The sequence below is a fragment of the Lontra canadensis genome, unplaced genomic scaffold (assembly GCF_010015895.1).
Source record: "Lontra canadensis isolate GAN:19392208 unplaced genomic scaffold, GSC_riverotter_1.0 scaffold135, whole genome shotgun sequence".
Classification (NCBI taxonomy): domain Eukaryota; kingdom Metazoa; phylum Chordata; class Mammalia; order Carnivora; family Mustelidae; genus Lontra; species Lontra canadensis.
In genome coordinates, this window is record NW_022631129.1 from 2,050,934 (window position 1) to 2,067,949 (window position 17,016).

Genomic DNA, 17,016 nt, shown 5'->3' on the forward strand with positions numbered 1-17,016 from the left:
TGGCTCCATGGTAATTGGATGATATAATCAAAGTGCTGAAAGATAAAACTGACAAGCAAGAATACTATGTCTGGCAAAACTGTCCTTCAAAAATGAAGGCAAAATTAAAACTTTCCCAGCTAAACAAAAACTGAAGAAGTTCATCACCGCTAGTCCTGCCCTATAAGAAATGCTGAAGGCAGTCCTTCAAGCTGAAGCAAAAAGATAATAAATAGAAACACAAAACTATACAAAAATATAAAATACCTGGTAAAGGTATATAAATAAATATATAATTATGGCGTATTGTAATGTAGGTACATAAATCACTTTAAATATCATGAAGAGGGCACCTGGGTGGCTCAGTGGGTTAAAGCTCTGCCTTCGGCTCAGGTTATGATTCCCAGTCCTGGGATCAAGCCCCGCATCAGGCTCTCTGCTCAGCGGGGAGCCTGCTTCCTCCTCTCTTTCTGCCTGCCTCTCTGCCTACTGGTGATCTCTGTCTGTCAAATAAATAAATAAAATCTTTAAAAAATATCATAAAGATTTTTAAAAGCATAGAACATAACTATAAATCTATGTTAATGAATACACAATATAAAAATAAGTAATTTGTGTCATCAAAAGCATAAAGTTTTCAGGAGGTACAGAGATGCAAAAAAGTAGAGTTTTTATATGAAATTGAAGTTGTCATCAGTTTAACATAGATAATTATAACTTTAAGATGTTTTGTATAACACAAAGAAAGTATCTTATAAATAAAAACAAAGGGAAATGAGAAGGGTATCAAAATATGTCACCACAAAAAATAAATGAAAGAATGCACTGAAAGGGAAAAAGGGACAAAAAACTGTAAGACATACAGAAGACACTAAAATGGCAGTATAAGTCCCTCCATATCAATAATCACTTTAAAAGTAAATGGATTGTGGCACCTGGGTGGCTCAGTAGATTAAGCATCTGACTCTGGTTTTGGCTCAGGTCATGTTCTCAGTATTTGAGATTGAGCTCCATATGTAGCCTACTTAAGATTCTCTCTCTCTCCTCTGCCCCTCGTCTGCTCACTCATGCTTCCTCTTGCTCTCTCTCTGTCTCTATCTCTCTTTCCCTCTCTCTCTCTCTCTTAAAAAAAAAAAAAAAGGTAAATGGATGAAATGCCTCAATTAAAAGATACAAACACAGACTGGCTCAATAGTTAAAAAAAAAAAAAACAAAAAAACCAAGATCCAAATTGCTGTCTACAAGAGATTCACACTAGATCTAAGGACACACATTAGCTGAAAGTGAAAGATGAAAAACTTATTACGTGTAAATGGGAACCCAAAAAGAGCAGGAGAGGCCATATGTATATAAGATGAAAGAAACTTTAAGACCAGAAGTGTCACATGAAACAAAGTATGCCATTATATAATGACAATAAAGGCCAATTTACCAGGAAGATATAAAAATATATGCACCTAATGTTAGAGCTCCCAAATATATAAAGTAAATATTGGCAGAACGAAAGGAAAAAAAATAATAGACAGCAACACATTATTAGTAAAAGATTCAGCACCCCACTTTCAGTTATGGATATAACAACCAGGAAGAAGATCAATAAGGAAACAGGAAATCTGACGACATTACAGACCAATGCACCTAACAGATAGATGTAAAACACTCCATACAACAATATGTTAGGTCACAAAACAAGTCTTAATTTTAAGAATATTGAAAGCACGCATACAAACTATCTTCTCTGACTATAATGTAATGAAACTAGGAATCACTGTGAGAAGTGAGAATTAAACACATATGTGAGAATTAACTCACTCTTAAACAACCAGTGGGTCAAAGAAGAAATCACATGAAATTTGAAAGTATCTGGAAACAAATGAAAACAAAAACTCAAATACCAAAACTTATGAGATGCAGAGATAGTAGTAAAGGGGAACTTTATACCAGCAAACACCTGCATTAAAAAGAAGAAGAAGGGGTTGGGGGGAGAAGGACGGGAGGAGGAAGAAGAAGAAAGATCTTAAGTCAATAACCTAACTTTGCATCTCAAGGAACTTGAAAAACTAAACTAAAAGTTAGCAGATGAAAGAAAATAATGATGATTTTAGAAGACTTAAACATAATAGATAATAGAAAAACAACAGAAAAAAATTAAAACCAGAAGTTGATTCTTCAGAATAATCCACAAAAGTGACAACCTCTTAGCTACACTAAGAGTAAAGGAGAGAAAACTCAAATCACTAAAATTATCATTGGAAGAGGGGACTTACAACTGAAATAAAACAGAAATAAAAGCGGTTATAATAACAAACAATTATACACCAACAAATTTGCATAACCTGGAACAAATGGATAAGTTAATGGAAACATACAACCTACCAAGTCTAAATCATGAAAAAAAAAAAAAAAAAGAAATCTTAACAGACCAATAACTAGAAAGGATATTGAATTAGCAATGAAAATCTCTTAACACAGAACAGCCCAGGACCAGAGGGCTTCACTACTGATTTCTACTAAACATTTGAAGAATTAAAAATCCTCCCCAAACCATTCCAAGAAACTGAAGAGGAGGAAAATATTTCCAAGCTCATTCAGTGAGGCTGCTATCATGACTCTAATACTAAACCTAGCCAAAGACCTACAAGAAGAGAAAACTACAGAGCAGTATCTCTGAAGTCTGATAAAATACTCTCAACAAAATACTAGCAAACAGAAACAGGAAATTAAAAGGACTATATACTATGACCAAGTGGGATTTATTCCTGGAATACAAGTTAGTTCAACATATGAAAATACACACACACACTCATCGGAGTTGCAGGATATAAAATCACAAAAATCAGTTGAATTTCTATACACTAACAATGAACAATCTGGAAAAGAAATTTAAAAAACAGCTCCAGTTATAATAACATCAAAAAGAAAAGAATACTTAGGAATAAATTCAACCAAAGGAGCAAAAGACTTGTGTGCTAAAAACTATAACACATTAGTAATAGAAGTTAAAGAAGACACCAGTAAATGGAAAGACATCCTGTGTTCATGGGCTGGAAGACTTAATATTTTTAAGATGTCAATCTACCCAAAATACCAATGACATTTTTGGCAGAAATAAAAAATCCCATTCTAAAGTCCATATTGAATCTCAAGGGACCTTAAAGGCCATAATAGTCTTAAAAAGGAAAAGGCTCAAGTTAGCAGTCTCACATATCCCTAAAATACTACAAAGCAACAGTAACAAAGTCAGTGTGGTAGTGGCATAAAGACAAATATATAAACAAATGAAACAGAATAGAAAACCAGAAATAAACCCCTGTGTACATGGCCTAATGATTTTTGACAAGAGTGCCAAAACTATATAATGAGGAAAGGACAGTCTCTTCAACAAATGATGTTGGAAAAACTCTATATCTACGTGAAAAAGAATTAAGCTATATCTTTACTTTACCCCACATAGAGAAATTAACTCAAAATGTATTAAAGATCTCAACGTAATACCTAAAACTGTAAGGCTCCTAGAAAACTCCTAAAACGAAATGGGAAAATATTCATGATACTTGTGTTTGTCAAAGATTTCTTGGATATGATATCAAAAGCCCAAAGAACAAAGGCAAATATGGATAAATGGGACTGCATCAAACTTAAAAACTTCTGAAATCATAATAGCCAAGAGATGGAAGTAACCTAAATGTCAATCAATATATGAATGGATAAAGAAAATGTGTGCACAAGTACAATGGAATACTACTCATCCCTAGAAAAGAAGGTAATGCTGTTATAGGCTAGAATATGGATGAACCTTGATGACATTTTGTTAAGTGAAATAAACCAGTCACAAAAGGACAAATGCTACATGATTCCACTCATATGAAGGCAAAAGCCAGCTGTGATCCTGTGATTCTATTACAACCAATTACGCACTAGTCTACAAAATATTTTTACTGAACTATTTCAAATTTATTTCACTTTCCAATCTACCTTTACAATTCAACATTTCAGTACTACAATTAGTGGGTTTTATTAATATTTACATTTTAATATTGTCTTTTCTAATAGTATATGGTAAGTCCTATCCTTACCTTCATACTTTACATTCTTCATTCACTCACAAATAATTAGTGGCTAATTACTGAGCTAGACAGAATTCTAGGCCCTGAGGACAGTCTATAGTCAAGACATAAAGCTCCTACTTTCATAGACTTTAAATCATTGTGAATTAAACAGATAGGAAACAAGTAAACTAATCATAAACCAGGTATTTTGATAGTGATGGGTACCATGATGGGAATAAACTTAGATGCTGATATAAAGAGTGAGTATGGTGTGAGGAGTCTGCTCTCAGTACTGTGGTGCTCTCCCTTATAGCCATGATGCCCTAGATAGTTAATAGAGCCTTGACTGTAATTATTTTTAAATATTCAGACAGTCCAATTACATCTAATGATTTATGAAGAAAAAATGTATGGAACTGGATTCTCAGAAAAAGAGATATTGGGATGAAAAAAATTGAAGAGATTAGAAAAGAATTTTCCAAAACTGATGAAAGATATCAAATCACAGATTTAAGTGAGTCATTTAACACCAAGAATCATAAATATAAAGAAAACTCTATCTTGACATGTCCTTATCAAACTGCTGAGTAGTCAGTAAAGAACAAAACCTTAAGAACCTACAAATAAAGGAATATTATATAAAAAAGGAAAATGATGACTGAGTCATCATAAGAGAGAATACAGGCCAGAAAACAATGATGCAAAATTTTTTAAGTACTAAAAGAAAAAAAAATATTAACCTATAATTGTGTACCCGCAAAAATATCCTCTAAAAATCAAAGGGAAATAAATATATCTCCAGTCAGACAAAATCTGAAAGAATTCATCTGCATCAGATTTTCACTGTAAGAAACACTGAAGGAAAGTCTTCACACTATTAATAAATTATAGCATATGGAAGCCTGAATCTGCAAGAAGGAATGAAAAGCACTGTAAAAGACTGGCTATGGAGTTATCAGACAATATTTAATTAAATTCAATCAAAATTTGTTATGGCCCCACTACGTGCAAACATTGTACCAAGGGGTAAGTAAGGACAAATTAGATGAACTACCTGTGAGACTCCTACAGTGAAGTAAAGAAAATGAGATGTATGTGTCTAAGTAGACAACGATGTTGAAAATAATATGTTCTAATAAAATTACACATGTTGTAGAGTTTACTGTGGTTTGCAGTGAGAGCTCACAGGACAAAGTGACCTTGTGAAGTGAGGCTAATAGAAACAAGTGACTCAGGCAGTCTGAAAGTGGAAATCATTAAATAGATACTGAAATTGTTAGATAGTGCCTTTATCTTTAACTGGTATATAGCATGCATGCAAGAAAGAAGGGAAAATATGTTTGAAAAAACGTTCGTTGGTATAAAAATTATTATACTGTTTTGTTGCCAGAATAAGTTTGACTTTCACTGTGAAGAACTTTAACAAGAAGAGGCTTTGCGTCACCACTGACTTTATCCAGATGGTTCTGGCAACAGTGGATAGCTGTAAGGATGGGATGGGAAACTGCCAGGCCTGTTGGGACCTATTTTAAAGCCTCTGCATATGTAAAGTTAGAGTCTGATGGAATAGCATACACTTCAAATATCCAGAAGTAAACTGCAAATGAAGAACTAAGTAGAAAGTGGTCTAGGCCAGAGTACACATTTTGGAAAATATTATATGAATGCATGTGGATGGTGGTTGAAGTCACACTTGTTGATGTCACTATGACATTATAAGTGATCATATTTTTAAAAAGAAGAAGAAGAACAGAAGAAAACTTGTTGAAGGGCCAGGAATCCAGGTGATGGGAAGGGAAAGAGATACCAGAAAGGGGATGATAAGAGAGAAGAAAGTATTTCACGGAAGCAAAGGGAAAGATATATTGCTATTAAAAAGGTGTTAGGGTTCTACAGAATGCAGTGAAAAGGAAAAAAAAAACATTTTTGAAAGGGATAAGGCAGTTGGAGAATTTTAAGTGAAGAAAGTCAGTCAGAAAAACACAATTATCAAATGGTTTCACTCATATGTGGAACATAAGGAACAGTGCAGAGGACAATAGGGATGGGGGTACTGAATGGGAAGAAATCAGAGAGGGAAACAAACCATATGACACTCTTGACTCCAGGAAATAAACTGAGGGTTGTGGAAAGGGAGGTGGGTGGTGGGATGGGGTAACTGGGTGATGGGCATTAAAGCAGGCACATGATATGATGAGCACTGGTTGATATACTCTACTAATGAATCATTGAACATTATATCAAAAACTAATGATGTACTATACCTTGGTTAATTGGATTTAAATTTAAAAATACTCTAAAAAAGTTGATGCTATGGTCAGAATTTAAAATAAAATTAAGAATTTCAGTTTTTTAAAAATAATTTCAATTTTTAAGTAGTTCTGAGTTATATCAAGGACCAAATTTTAGGATGATGGAATGGAAACCAGAATGGAGATTAAACTCTTTAAAAGTGAGTAGGTCCTGAGTTGGGAACATGGGCATCTTGTTAAAAAAAGGGAAAGAGAAGAAAATACAGTGAGCCAAAGTGAATATGAATGGTGAGGGGTCATTAAGACAGAGAAGGCTGAACATGGTGTGGGAACAGTTCAAGAGCACAGTGCTGACTCTACCTAATGTAATCTAACTTTGATATTTCCCCAAATCTAAACTGATGTTACCCTTGATCTCTTTTTAATTTAGGAATGTCTGGAGATATTATTTGAACACAGTGAAGCTGCCTCAATTTCTCTAGATAAAAGGACCAGGTAAAGGTAAGATGTTTCTAGAATATTTAATTAACTGCTTACTCTAATTGTTGAGAATGGAACCCTCTCTATCCTTGTGTCCTGGACATTCTCTGATTAAGACTATTCCAGGCAAAATAAAATAAAACAAAACAACAAAAAACAACAAACGACAAACAAAACAAAAATAATCTTTCAGGGCAAGGCATTAACAGAGAAAGGACAAGTTTCCGGAGTAGATGTATACATATGTATGTATGGGGAATAGGAGTGGTTCTAGGTATGTGATATATCTGCTTAGACATGTAATGCATGAACCTGGGTATGCAGTATATCACCTCACCTATGTAACATATTGACCTAGATATGCAAAATTCAGCCCAGGTATATAACATATCAGCATAGATATCCAACATATCAGCCTAGGTCTGCAACACAGTAAGCACCGTTAGTCTTTCAGAATTAGATATTGGCTAAATACTCCCACCCTAGAAATGCTTTACATCTTTAGAGAAATGGTCAGTTCTGTGCTAATGCATACAAGTGATCACTATAACATGTCTAACCCTTCCTGGTTACCCATTGATCAAATCCAGTTCCAACTTTGAATTGAAGATGCCATGTTGGGAACATTGGACCTCTGCCTTGAGGATGAGTACTACCTTAACTGTAAGACCAATACCAGTTAGCATTTATTGAGCATTTATGACACAATTATTTTCTAAGCAATAAGTGCACTAGGTAAATTCCCAGGCAAGTAAATATACATTAAATGTTGAAGAACATTTAGCAACATTCCTGGTCTTACTCAAATTTCTTCCTTACCTGACTAGAGCTTTTTTTTTTTTTTTTCCTTTTCCTGTTCATCTACCTATGTATGTTTATATGTATTTATTTATTAAAACTGTTTTTTTCAATCTTCATGTGTCACCTGATAAAATACAAATACATTGGTAAGATTAGCACTTTCCAATTTGCATAACCAGCTTGGTAAGGGGAAATCAAGACAAAATTGAAAGAGGTGAGAAGACTCCAAAGACTAATCCTATTTCAAATTGATAGATCATTCTATATGGGTTGTTATCAATACTCTGTAAACTTGGAATTCTTTATGCCCACCTAGAGAAGGCCCCATCAACCCATGTGCCTCTGAGGAACTTCTGCACATGCCCATGGCAGCTATAGACAAAGCCTCTTCCAGACAGGACTAGGGACAGAGGGGGAGCAGAGTCTGGAACTGCTCAGAGGATGTTTACCTCTCCCTGCTCCTCCCCGCACCTCCAACTCTCCCTTCTGGGAAGATGCCTCCACCATAGGGTCACAGTTGTACTGAAAATGTACTCTGACCTGGTCTGTGGCTAGGTGCTGCTGAGAAGGCTCAGGGGAATGTATCATCTCACCAGCTGAGCTTAACCCCAAAGAAGTGATACAGAAACCTCACCTTATGGTGATATCTGGAAGCAAGCAAGACACTTGTCTGCTGGTGATATTTATCACATTAATTTTTTTCTTCCATTCCAACATAAAAAATATATATGTATGTGCCTCTTTGCCAGGGGTTGGTAGGAAGTAGTGAAGGGAAAATTAAAAAAAAAAAAAAAAGAAGAAGAAGAAGAAGTAGAAGATGAAAAAGAAGGAGGAAAAGGACGGAAAGAAGAAACTGTGAGCACCTATTATCTAGGCAAGAAATTTGAGAGATGAATAAAGCAGCCAGATTAAGTAGTTTTATATACAGAGGCCACACAGCCCTGTCAGTTCTATCAGAGCAGAATCCAGGCCACTGTACCCCAGACTCTACTCTCAACTGAATCTCTGAGTGAATTTTCACTCAAAAGTTTCCTATCCTATGAATATTTGGGAGAACAACTGCTCATGATAAGTTTGGAATTAAAATTAAGGGCATGTGCACATTCACCTGAAATATAAAACAAATATTCAGAATATGAGAGTATTAAAGAGTTCATCACTGTTTTTACCCATCTAGGTTCATTATTAACCTTCTATAATAACAATATACAGTAATGCTAAATATTCAGTGACTGCATTCTAATATATTTAAGTAGGTTAATACATATGTATTTTCAACAGATTCTACATATCATTTTTTTTCTGCTACATTTAAAAGCAATGCATCTAAAATAATTATTTAGCTGAATTACTTTTAAATGGACCATATAATAGAAACATTTAAGGTAATTTCAATTCACAGCCAAAGTCATATGTAACAGTATCTATGATATGTTTATTGACAGTTTGGATTGCTCTCTGGAAAGATGGAGAGTGGATAAGATTTATTGAGGTAACTTTTCAAGAATTTATTTTCAGAAAATATGTACCTAGATAAAGCCCAAAGCATTGGTCCAGATAAGAGTCAATAACTATTTATATTATTATATTATATTAATTATTATAGTATTATACTGTATTAATTAATGCTTATTTATGATATATTGATAATAATATATATTAATATCATAAATGTTGATTATATATTATATATTTATAGATATGACTATTTATAACCAAATGAAGGTATCCCTTTCACCATTTTTATGCTACTGATGTTCAAGTTTTTGATCTAGAACTGGAGAAATAGTGGTAAGTTTTTAAAGATGGTCACTCTCATGACCTTCTGAGAGAAGTATATATTCAGCCAACTTTTCTGGAAAGTTTGTATCCTTTGGCCAAGTAGTTCTGCTTCTACAAATTCAAGGTAGGGAAAAGCTGTCATGGTAGATTGAAAATGGCCAAAACTCTACCAGCAAGGGTAGAATCTACTTGATCTAAGAAATCCTTCTGACTGATTTTGACTAATAGGACATCATGGAAGTAATGTTATGTGACTTCTGCTCATGACAAGATTCTGGACCCATCTGAATTCCAATTGCTCCTTTGTAAACAATCTCACACTAGCCACCTTGAGGAAGAGACACCACGTGGAGATCTCACCACATGGACAGAGAGGTCCAAGTATTCTGGTTCTTCTACTTATGCTACTTATCCCACCTGGGCAGGTGGGCTGGTGAGACCAGTAGCCACCAGCCAGGCCCCAGCTGATCCTCCAGCAAAACCCAGCCCTGCTATTTCCTACTCATACTGTGAAATCACACAATAATCAATGTTAAGCTACTAAAACTTGGAGTGGATTATTTTACAGCAATGTGAAATGTAGATAAAAATAGATGCACTGGTGGTATTTATAGTAATAAAAAACTTTAAAAATGAATAAATTATGAAAACTATCATGTGTGTTATATATGTTTTTACTATCATGTCCAATAATGGAGAAACATAAAACAATCAAATTACAACTTTAAAATATTTCATGACACATGAATATCAATTTTATAAAGTTTTGTGGAGAAAGTGAGACTACTAAAGCCTATAATTTCACTATTTTAAATTTTTTTTAAAAGAAGCTTGAAATAAGTATGCCAAAATATTCACATATGGTAACTTTTGGGTAGGTGGTGTTTTTATTTTTAATTTTTCATACTATTTCACACATCCCACACTTTTTACAATACAATGTCTTCTTTAACTTAAAAATAAAAATAACCAAAGGAAAAAATGAAACGTTGTACCCAAAGCAGATTACTTCATTAAGATACTTAACAATTTAAATGTTGAGGGAAAATGTCAATGGTTTAAACAAAACTACCATAATCTTGTAAAAATTTCTAAAGAAGTTTATGAAATCAGAATGACCTGGTTAGTGAGGAAATGTTATCAGTGAAGACTGGCCTGCTGCCAGAGAGAAGTAGATGGATTCAGACAATGAATAGACTCTGCCCCAGGATGACACTGGAAAATCTCCCTGTCTAACAGAAAACACAGTGGTGTGTCATCAGGGTGTGACTTCAGGCAGTAGCCTTCAACAACTGTATTACAGTTATGGCTCAAGGTACATGTAATGACAGGGTTGGTCAATGAGTAAAATGATAATTATTTTTAAAACTTCATTTTTGGAGGAAGATTGGGTTTATTGGTAGGAATATTTTAAAACTTTAAGCTCTTCCATTGTTGTGGTTGACATAGGTAAAAATAAATGGTTTCTTATGTAATCACGGTAAAAACATATATAACATACATGACAGTTATCATAATATTTGCCACTAGCTGATAGTACTCCAACAATCCTTGAACAGTCCACTTGTCCTACCAGAATCTTAAAAGCTAGATATGGGCAGTTCTCTTTAAGAGAAATCCCCTTCTCCCATCTCTTTCCAAGCCAGACAGTGGTCAATTGATTCACACAGAATCAGGGACTACCTCAGAACACTCAGAACATGATGGTCAAAAACAGACCACTAGGGTATGGACATATCAACTCATCTTTCTCATTCTTTCTGCAACCTATTAGAAACAAGTACTAGAATGTGGTGGATATAAAACCACTATAAGCACTAACTACTGCATACCCCTACCCTGCTACAAATATGACTTAAGGAGTAACCCAGTAAGAAAAGGTCTGAAAAGGAACATACAAACCCTCCTGCTATTACCAATTTAAGCAGTAGCTCCTCAAATCAAGTGGAGAGAAGAAATTCAACATCCACAAGTGCTAGACTGTAGAGAAGTAACAAGCTTGCAATGTTAAACTCAGCCAGGACAGTGAACACTCCTGTTTTCATCCAAGATGGAGTAATAGGAACTGGATTTACTCTGTCACTTGAAACAGTAGAGAATCAGAAAAAATATGTGAAACAATGGTTTTCAAGACCCTGGATATGTGGTAATGAGAAACAGTGGTCTCTGAGGCTGGAAATAAGACAACTGTCCCACCTTACTGCCTTGGAAGAGTTTTCAGGCTGTGGCTCACGATAAGGCGCCCAGGCAGAGCTCTGTGGATTGCCTGAGTTGAAGAGATGGAGCTGAGAGTTTAATGAGATGAAGGCATATAGTGTTCAAAGAATACAACTTGGAAGACAAAAGACCTGCTCAGGAGAATTATGGAGATCTGCAGAAGGCCTCTCTCTGCTATCCAGCAGAGCACTTATCAGTGCTTGTGGGTAAGGAAAACTAACTGAAATCAGTGTAAGAACAATCCATAAGGATTAGAGAAGGGTTTCCTCTACTCTCATACGACTGGGAACAGCACCTATTCTCAAAAGCCAGAGTGGAAAAATGCAAAATTCATGGGGTTTTTGATACTCACAAAAAGTTTGACTTAATAGTGGAGAATAATTAGCCCTAGAATCTGCCAAGAGCACTTCTCCAGATCTGCAGAACAAATAAAAAAAAAAAAAAGCAGGATTTAGGAGATCAAACTATTTCAGAGTAACTTAACATACCCCAGAATGACATTCAGGATTATTTACAGAAGTGGCGTGCTTGGGTGCCTCAGCTGGTTAAGTATCCAATTCTTGATTTTTGGCTCAGGTCATAATCTCTGGGTCATGAGACTGAGGCTCTGCATGGGGGATCTACTCTCAGTATGGAGCTTGCTTAAGATTTACTCTCTCTCTCTCTCTCTATATATATATATATATAATATATATATTATATATATATATATATAATATATATATATTAGAGAAGACAAAAGATGTGTGGGAATCAGAACAAATACATCTTTGAAGAAATAATTGCTGAAATTTTCAGAATTTAATGAAACCATAGGCCTACACATCCATGAAGTTTGAGGAGAGTCAAGCATGAGAAACATGCCATGAGGCAAATCATAATCAAATTTCTTAGATCTGGTAATAAAAAAATCTTAAAAGTATCTTTAAAAAAATCTTAAAAGAGGGAATCATATGGAGTACAAAGGAACAAAAAGAAGTACAATAGTACCTTGCTCGTCAGAAAAAGGCAAGTGAGATAAAAGTGAAGCATTGTCTTTTAAGTACTGAAAGGGAATAAATGAACCAAAAAAAAAAAAAACATGGCTACTAACCCAGAATCCTATATCAAAAATGAAGGTAAGTGATAGGACTTCCAAAATGGCAGAATGAGGATTTCAGTAGACCCACAAAATAGCCATTTAACTAGCAAAAATTATTAGGACCTAATGTATAACATGGTTGACAACACTGTATTTTTTAATGGAAATTTTCTAAGACAGTGGAATTTATATCATATATATAAATTTATATAAATTTATATCATATATAATCATATATATGACTATATATATTTATATCATATATAAATTATATCATATATATTTATATCAAATTTATATAAATTTATATCATATATATGATCATATATATATGACTACATATATTTATTACATATATATAAATTATATCATATATATATGATATAAATTCCACTGTCTTAGAAAAATATATATGATGATGGATGTGTTAATAACCAGATGAGAGGAATCCTTTCACAATATAGATGTACATCAGATTATCATAATGCATAATTTGAATATCTTAAATTTTTATGTGTCAATTATACCTCAGTAAAGCTGGAGGGAAAAGAATTTTCCTTTTTCCTAAGGGCATAAAGTAAATAGAGATACATTCATTTAAGAAAAGCTACTAACCATCAGTGAGAACAGTTACAGTCTATGGCATTTTAGACACAAAATACTTCCTCCACTTCATTCCCAGATCCATTTTAAAAACTCTACTATGGAAATCTATGTTGGGTGAGTTTGACCAAGATAGCAAAAGTCCTCACTTTTCCAGGTCGTGAGATTAGGGTTAGGGTTTCACCTTTGGAGGGACAGGTTACCAGTATTTCTCACTCTTCTTAGCCTTATTTTTCAGTAGTTTTGTTTCAGGTAGGCATAGTCTAGAGAATTAATGTTGCCTTTCACCACCGAGGCCTTCCTCATAGGGAAGAAGCTTAATCCAGGTGTTCATACCTTGTACAATTGTAGGGTGAAGATTGCGCACTGAAAAGAGCAAGCCAGATAGGCCAAGGTCAACAAACCCCTCCCTCACAGTCCTTGTACAGCAGAGATGTCACTATCTGAGAGTAGCAGAGTGCTGTTCCAGTCCCCAGAGCTATTCAGTGGCATAGAGAGAGAGACTCTTTCCAGGAAAAGAGGAAGGCCATAAATATAAAATACTCTTCATATCTGTATAAGGAGGATGATATTATTTGGCTCCAGACTGTAGGTAGTTCCATGTCTAAGGGTGTTGCTGCAAACAATGGAGATTTTTGAAAAGAGCAATTAAGATCTTAGCTTTACGCCACTGGTAACAAAACAAAACAAAACAAAACAAATTAAAAAAAAGGGGGGGCAACCATAAGTTTATCAAAGAGAATCAGAGCGAGAGTCACCTATAAAGAGTGCTTGTGGAATCACGGTCAACATTGGGCATCAGAAATTCTGTGAATATGTGTTAAGCTCAATCTACTCAGGAATAATCAGAGCAAAATATGAATATACTGAGAACATTCTGCCAAAACAGATACATCAGTAAAGCTTAGAAGCCTCAATGACACAAGGGCTTAAACACAACCACTGAGCAAACACTGGCTGAAGAACAAATTACTCTGACCCAGTGGCAATTCGTAAAGAAATCAGACTTTGGTTTTATTTATTTATTTTATTTTTTAAAAATTATGCATGTATGTATGTATTTATTTATTTACTAAATAAAACCATTTGCATTCTTGGAAGTCTGGAAGACTATATGACAAAGGCTGCAACATCTTAGGAGTGATGTGTGTGTGTGTTGGGGGAGAGTGGATTGGATATTCAATCTCAGTCCCTAGATGAACATGTGGTAAAATATAAAATTTCAAAACTTTGAGAGTAGGCTCCAAATCACAAAGACATCCTCTCATAAAAAATCTAACTGGAAAAGGGTACTTAAGGACACGCATTGGCCAATATGTAGTAGACCTGCTGACTCAGGCAAGACTCAACCACTTGGTAACTAGGCCAAATGGGGAAAATAATCTGAGCAGAGACATCAAAGGCTGCCTGCTCTGGGGGGAAGGGGTGGAATACACTTCTCAGAGTTAATACAGGTTAAGTCACTAAACAAATAAATAAAGGACCAAACAACCAAAAACAGTATCAATGCTTAAATGATGGCGGATTAGTATCCAGAGGTGCCATAATACATTATCTTGAAGTGTAAACTTAAAAAAAAAAACAACTACACACACACACACACACACACACACACACACACACACACACAAAGAGAAAACTGTGACCCAGACAAGGAGAAAAAACAAACAAACAAAACTAGGCACTTACTCTTCAGGGCTTTCAGATATTGGACTTAACAGACAAATACTTCAAAACAGCTATTATAAACTAACTATGTTCAAAGAATTCAAGGAAACCTAAAGAACTAAAGGAATATGATAACAAAGTCTCACAGAACAGAGAATATCAATAAAGAGAAAAGATAATAAAGAACTAAATGGAAATTCCAAAATGGAATAGAATAATAACCAAAATAAAAATTCACTGGAGACACTGAACAAGTAGATTTCAGCTGATAGAAGAATCACCAAACTTGACATTAAATCAGTAGAGAGAATGTGATCTAAAGAACAGAAAGGAAAAAAAGAAAAAAGAAAAAAAGAAAAAGTCAACAAAGATTCAGAGAAATTCAGTATACCTCCAAATACACCAATATATGCATAACAGGAATATCAGAAAGAGAAAGGGGCAGAAAATATATTCAAAGAAATAAGATTTAAAATCTTCTCAAATTAGATGAGAAACATCCATCTACACATTCAAGAAACTTAGCTTCAAGTAAGAGAAACACAAAGAAATCCACATCCATAAAAATTATAGTCAGAATGTTGAAACTCAAAAATAAAATGCCAAAAACAGAAAGAAAAATAACTCATCATATACAAGGAAATTTCAACTAAATTGAAAACTGACTTCTCATCAAAAACAAAGGCAGAAAGCAGTGGGATGACATATTCAAAGTGCTGAATATTTTTTTTAAAAACCCTATCTTTCAGAATAAAAGCAAAACAAGGATATTTCAGGAAAACAAAAACTGAGACAACTTTTTTGCTAGCAGATCTGCCTTATAAGAAACACTAAAAAAGTTCTTCAGGTGAAAAGCAAACAACAATAATTCAAATCAAATAATTCAAATAAAAATTCAAATAATTCAAATCAAAAAAGAAAAATAATAAACCCATAAAGCTGATAAAGATAATTATGTGGCAATATTTTAAAAAAACATAATTGCAAATGTCTTCTCTGTTTTCTTCCTAATTAATTTAAAAAGTAATTGCAAAACCCAGTACATATACAGTTGTATTGTTAGGACTATAACAAGAAATAAATTTTAAAATTAAAAAAGTATGTAACAAATATATGTTTGTCAACAAATATATTTGATGAAATACATTTAACAATAGCAAAAGACAAGTGATATGTTTAACAATAAGAGCATGGTGGGAGTATAGCTGTATCAGAATAGATAATAATTTCAGATGACAATTCTAACCTAACAAGAAGATATGAAAGAATCAGAAATGATAAATATAGTATTTAAATAGTAAATACAATTTAAAACACATAAGATTATATAAAATAATAATTTGAAGAATAAATTATTAGGTTTATAATACATATAACTATAATATTTATAATAGCATAAAATGGGTGAGTGAATGAAGCTACTAGAGTAAATTTCTATATTTATTTGTGTTTCTTAGCATGATCTAAGGTAGATATTATTTAACCCACTTTTTTTATTTGTTTGTTTGTTTAAAGATTTTATTTATTTATTTGATAGAGATTGCAACTAGTCAGAGAGGCAGGCAGGGAGAGAGAGGAGGAAGCAGGCTCCCTACTGAGCAGAGAGCCCAATGTGGGGCTTGATTTCAGGACCCAAGCCGAAGGCAGAGGCTTACCCACTGAGCCACCCAGGCGCCCCTAACCTAGATGTTATTTAGAGTAGAAAAGATTTTGACAAGATGTGTAGTGTAATAGGCTTGCAAATACTAAGACAATAAATATATAAAAATAATTAAAAGTCATTGATCCACAAAAAAAAACTGCACAGAGATATTTATAGCAATTTTATTAACAATTTCCAAAACTTGGAACAACCAAGAGGTACGTCAGCGGGTTAATGGATGAACTGTGGTATATACAAATGAGTAATAACACAAAAAAAGAAATAAGCTATCAAGTCATAAACAGATATGAGGACACCCTTAATGCTTATTACTAAGTGAAAGAAGCCAATCTGAAAAAGCTACATACTGTATGATTCCAAATATATGACATTATGGAAGGCCAAACTATGGACACAGTTAAAGATAAGTGATTGCTAGTGTAGGGGAGGGAGATGAATAGA

At 34.1% G+C, this 17,016-nt stretch overlaps 1 protein-coding gene across 3 annotated transcripts in view; it reads right to left on the minus strand.

Moving 5' to 3' along the window:
* Positions 1-17,016, minus strand: part of GABRG3 (gamma-aminobutyric acid type A receptor subunit gamma3) — a 614,083-nt gene that overhangs the window by 570,047 nt on the left and 27,020 nt on the right. The window contains exon 1 of one of the 3 annotated variants that reach the window (XM_032843109.1): positions 5,606-5,616. The exons of the other annotated variants lie outside the window; for them this stretch is intronic. The gene's annotated coding sequence lies outside the window, so the exon portion shown is untranslated. Of the gene's footprint in view, positions 1-5,605; positions 5,617-17,016 lie in introns of those variants that run through there. 3 annotated transcript variants of the gene reach the window in all.